At 37.1% G+C, this 5718-nt stretch overlaps 1 pseudogene; it reads left to right on the top strand.

Annotated features, from left to right (window-relative positions):
• The first annotated feature begins 498 nt into the window (after positions 1-498).
• Positions 499-2283, top strand: LOC135203961 (protein FAM200C-like; annotated as a pseudogene).
• Positions 2284-5718: the final 3435 nt, after the last annotated feature.

Here is a 5718-nt window from a genome sequence, read left to right as displayed (position 1 = left end):
TTGATCCGCATTCCATTAGCTGTTATATATATATATATATATATATATATATATATATATATATATATATATATTATATATATATACATATATATATAATATATAAAATATATATATATATATATATATAGATATTATGTAGTATAAATTGTGAATTGCCTAGAATAGCTATACTGATAAAAGATGTCTAATATTGAAGGTACTGTTATGCGCATGAGGAGGAATACGGTGGACTGTATTGTGGTGGTAGTGATACGTTATTATATAACTTATAACCTTTGTATAATAACGTATGATCACCAACACAATACACAGTCCACCAAATTCCTCCTCATGCACATAACGCTACCTTCAGTATTAGATATCTTTTATCAATATATCTATTCTTGACAATATTGCAGTTATACCACACTAAAATATTATGTATTATTTTTATAATGGTTAAAGCATCCAGGTCTGCACTTTTCCAGGTATCGGTGTGATCAAGACCTAGTAACGATGTCTAAGAAACGTAAGTGGAACGACGACTAGATTCGTTACGGTTTTACCTGTATGACTGAGGTAGATGGAACTCAACGACCACAGTGCATACTCTGCAACACAGTATTTGCAAATGCAAATCTCAAACCATCAAGACTGAATGAGCACTTCAACAATCGGCATGGAGGCTTAGATGCTGGACATGACTTAAAGAGCTTGAAGATCAAGCGGGAACGATTTGATCGTAGTGGTACCCTGTCAAAGCTAGGTTTTGTGCCAGTTGAGAAACCTCTGTTGCAAGCATCTTATGAAGTTGCACTTTTGTGTGCAAAAAAGAAAAAGCCCACACTATTACAGAGGAGCTTGTGAAACCTTGTGCGTTAGAAATGGCAAAAATAATGTTAGGGGCAGAAGCTGAAAAGAAGTTTAAACAGATACCTCTGTCAAATGACGTTATCCATTCAAGGATTAATGATATGAGTCGAGATATCTTGCAGCAGGTGATAACAGACCTGAAAGCTAGTCCTATCAAAGTGAGTATTCAGCTGGATGAGTCAACTGACGTTAGTTTTTGCTGTCAGTTGATGGCATTTGTTCGGTATGTGAAAGAGAAAGAATGGATGAATTCTTATATTGTAAACCTCTGAAAATACTTCAAAAGCAACAGATGTGTTCAGTCTTGTGAAAGAGTTCTTCTTGAAACATGGAATGACTCTCAACATGTGTGGTTCAGTTTACACTGATGGAGCCCCTGTCATGCTTGGAAATAAATCAGGCTTTGCTACCCTGGTGAAAAAAGAGGTTCCCCATGTAACTGTCACCCACTGTGTGTTGCATCGTCATGCACTTGCAACAAAGACACGGCCAGAAAAATTGAAGACTGTTTTATCAGTTGTTGTGCGTGCTGTAAATTTCATCTGAGGACGTGCAGTGAATCACCGTCTTTTTGCATCTTTTTGTGAAGAAATTGGAGCTGAGCGCAGTGTTCTTCTTTGCACACACAGAAGTGAGATGGCTTTTCCCGTGGCAGAGTTACTACTTACACGTGTCTTTGACTTCATGAAGAAATTATGCAGCTTCTTAGAAATCAAGGCAGTGAAATTGCTGACCATTTTTGAAACAGGGAGTTCATCTTGTCTCTGGAATAATCTGGCAGATATATTCACGCACCTCAATGAACTGAATGTCTCTATGCAAGGAACAGCGATGAATATGATAATTGCCAGAGAAAAGTTATCTGCCCTCACCAAGAAGCTTCCAGTGTGGATAAAGCGCATTGAAAGTGGAAATTTTGCAAATTTCCTTTCTCTTGATGAGGCTGCTAGCTGCCTGAAAGGAAAAGAGCTGCCCATTTTGAATGAAGTAAGAGAACATTTGCAAGAACTGGTTCAGTCCTTCCAAGGGTAATTTCGCCTTGAAGAAGGTTATATGGCACAAAGATGGATACGGGATCCATTTCTTTTCAACCTTGATTCCATGGATGATAATGATATGATGAAGGATGATCTTGTGGAGTTGTAGACCAATGACAGAATCCGAATGGAGTTTGAAAAAATGCAACTGGATATGTTTTGGTGTGCACAACTCCAAACATTCCCACAGTTAGCAGGGAGAGCTTTGGAGGTCCTCGTACCATTTGCAACTACATACTTATGCGAGGCAGGTTTTTCAACGCTCCTACATATCAAAACAAAAGCCAGAAATCGTTTGGATGCAAGTGATGACGTGCGTCTGGCGCTTTCAAAGAAAGAACCTCGTTTGAACATCATCATTAATGAGAAGCAACAGCAAAAGAGCCACTAAAAATGTGTTGGTGTATTATGTAGCACTACTCATAATTACTGATATAATTTGCATTCATTTCATCCTACTAATTGACACTTTTCATTTGAAATAAAGTACCTTTGTTCAGTAATTAAAAAATCCAATAATTTCTCAGCAAGGTCTGTATCACTAATCTTTTCCATATGTTTGTATGGTATTTATATTGGATGGGGGTACGAGAACATTTTCTGAGATACCAAGGGGTACGGGCACTGAAAAAGGTTAAGAACCACTGGACTCTAAGAGTCATTTGAATCCAGGACGTCGTTTGGGAGAATTTGATCGTCGTGAGTAAGTCAGGAGAAATACTTTTCTGCCCTGTCTAGATACAAAAGTCAGCTGGCAACAAGACATAAGTAACACACAGCGCTTCAGTGGCGTGATCGGTATGGTCTTGGTCTGTTTCCTCGGTGGCCGCGAGGGGTTAGAGATGTGTATTTCTGCTGATAGCAGTTCACTCTCGACGAAGTTCGGAAGTTACGCAAAGCCGTTGGTCCTGTTGCTGAATAACCACTGGTTCCATGCAACGTAAAAACACAATACAAACAAACAAATAAGCAACGCTGTCATGTGTACTTAATTTAAACATGCTTACCCGGAAGCTGTATATGTCAAATATAAACGACGGCATTAAGCACCTGCCTGATTTGTTCTCTTGTGTCCCGCTAACTTTTACGGCACGTTTATAAACATGAGTCTTGTAATGGTATATCAGTATTATATTTCCATACTAGACAGTCAATGGTTTTTTTCTTTCTTTCTTTCTTTTTTCTTTTGCAATCACTTCTCCCCATTCTGTTGGACGGATATTTAGTAAATTACATAGCTTTCATAAACGTTTTATGATGTTCACCTTATTCCAGACTCATTTATGAAAAAAAAAATTTTTATGATTCAGATTACTGAATAAACCACCTTAATTTCATAAGCCTTTTATGATGTTTATCTTATTCCAGACGCATTTATGAAAAATTTTACGATTCAGCTTACTGAATAAACCACCTTATTTTCCTAAACCTTTTACGATGTTTATCTTATTGCAGACTCATTTATGAAAAATTTCACCATTCAGATTACTGAATAAACCACCTTATTTTCATAAACCTTTTATGATGTTTATCTTATTCCAGACTCATTTATGAAAAATTTCACGATTCAGATTACTGAATAAACCACCTTATTTTCATAAACCTTTTATGGTGTTTATCTTATTCCAGACTCATTTATGAAAAATTTCACGATTCAGATTACCATAGCTGATGTTAGAAACATGTATTTAGGTAGGATCCTTTTCATTAGTTTCTCCATTCCACTTAGTAGAGATTTACGTTGGCGTTAGCTAATTTTATTCGGTGTATTGTTCTTCTTCTTTTCTTTTAGTAGGTAGTCGGGCTTCTTTTACTGGAGCCAGTGTGCTTTTGATTCGATTTCTCTTTGCCGAAAGGTGGCGTCGCTATCTCTTTCTTTAGATACTACTTTTTAATTCTAGTGTTCTCTCGAGTTGAAGGCTAGTACATTCTCCTCTCTGGTAGGCTTGTCCTTGGCTTGTCTCACCCTACTGACCACCACATCCCATATTTACTCTGTGGATATGAGTCGTCTTCGAAGTTCTAAAGTTCAGTGGCAAATACCTCTTCCTAAGCTTTGGAATTCTCCCTAAACACCTGTCTTTCCAGATTCCCATAAACTTACATAGTCTTGAGTAGGTGGGGAGAGGAAACTGGTGAATTGTAAAGCCAGTTGATCAGATTCGCTGACTTAAATCATTATTTCATCTCGCATCTTGCTTTAGACCTATGATACTAAGAGAAAGCAGTCCCCTCTCTCTCTCTCTCTCTCTCTCTCTCTCTCTCTCTCTCTCTCTCACAAACGGCCGCGCGTCGAAACTCAAGTAGCTTTTTAGACTCCGTTGTTTCGTCCTTTTGGATGAAGTCACCTGATGCTAGCACGGGTCCTTGTGTGTGTCCAACCTATAGCAGTTCCCGTATTGATACTCACGCCTACACGGTGCCTGTTAGAAGCGGAAAACAGAAAGAGAGAGACAGACAGAGAGGTTCATTTCGGCACACGTTTCATCAGATACTCCCGACCTACGCTGAGATAGTATTGAATTTCTTTCTTCTTATTCAGCGAGATGTTCTCGTTACGAGAAGATGAACTCGCTGCCTGTCATCGATGTAAAAAGAAGAGAGAGGGGGGAGGGGGAGAAGAATAAAGTCAATTATAGATGTTTGTGAGTTTTTTTTTTTTTTTTTTTTTTGTGCAAAGGTAGGTGTTTATGAATTAACTCCTTTTAAATGAGGGTGTGCTTCCGTGTTGTTGTTAGTTGTTAATGTTCGGGCTTCTTACAAATATGCATCTGTGGGTTTTTATTTTTTGTACATGTGGGTGTTATTACTTCATTTACTTCTTGCAAATATATCTGTCCGCATTTCACATTTACATATAACAAACATGGGTATTTACACATATATATCTTACAAATGTGAGTGTAAGTACATTTACTTTTTGCAGATACGTGTTATTGAAAAAAAATAAACCTTGTAAATAGTGCATGACAATATTCTTGTGAACTTTACACCGTTATTCTGCTGTGTAACGTAGCGTAATTGATATTCATATTTATTATTGTAGTTGATGCCATTACCGCGTGATAACAAAGGAAGTTTTTTTTTTTTTGTGCTCCAAATTTTGTAAATTGGTTTGAATGGGAACGCCAGCTTTGAGACACAATAGGTAAGGGTACGCGCAGAATTATATTTTGTTCAGTCACAAATACTAACTACAGTCACGTGTTGAAGAGACAATGGTGTTTGTTCCCGTATTGTGTCTATTGACAGTATATAGTACTGCTAACAAGAAAAGTAAGTCAGCACAATATGAGGCCAATTAAACTTTTCTTTGGTAGATTTCTTTCAACTTCCTCCGACATCTTGGTCAGTCATGTCATTGCTTTTGTTCTTTGTTATGAAGATGTGAACAAAGGTAAATTTGCCATTGTTTATTTTTACGCAAAACGCGGATTGGATTTCCGCATCAGGTTAATTATCGACAAAGGAGTTAATGTTAAAGAAAAAAAAAAACACAAGGTTTAGGAATGAGTTTTAATATTGAAAACTACAAAATCTCTAAAAATAACACTCATATTTATTTTGTTATTTTCTATTTATTTATTTTTTAGATTACTGTGAATATTGGCAGCCGTTATCGTTGAACTAATCATAACTGGCAGAAATTCCTGCAGCTCGCTACCCACCAGAGATCACATTTCAAATACATCGGGGCATTATTGATTTGTTCATTTATTATTTCTATTCTGATAACCGATCTCCTCTTTACGTATTTCCTATTGCCTTCTGTGACTTCTTTCAAACGAATAACACATCGGAAGCTTGAATTCAAGTCAGTGGCTAC

This window comes from Macrobrachium nipponense, chromosome 44 (genome assembly GCF_015104395.2).
Source record: "Macrobrachium nipponense isolate FS-2020 chromosome 44, ASM1510439v2, whole genome shotgun sequence".
NCBI lineage: Eukaryota > Metazoa > Arthropoda > Malacostraca > Decapoda > Palaemonidae > Macrobrachium > Macrobrachium nipponense.
This window is presented reverse-complemented; position numbering and strand designations above follow the sequence as displayed.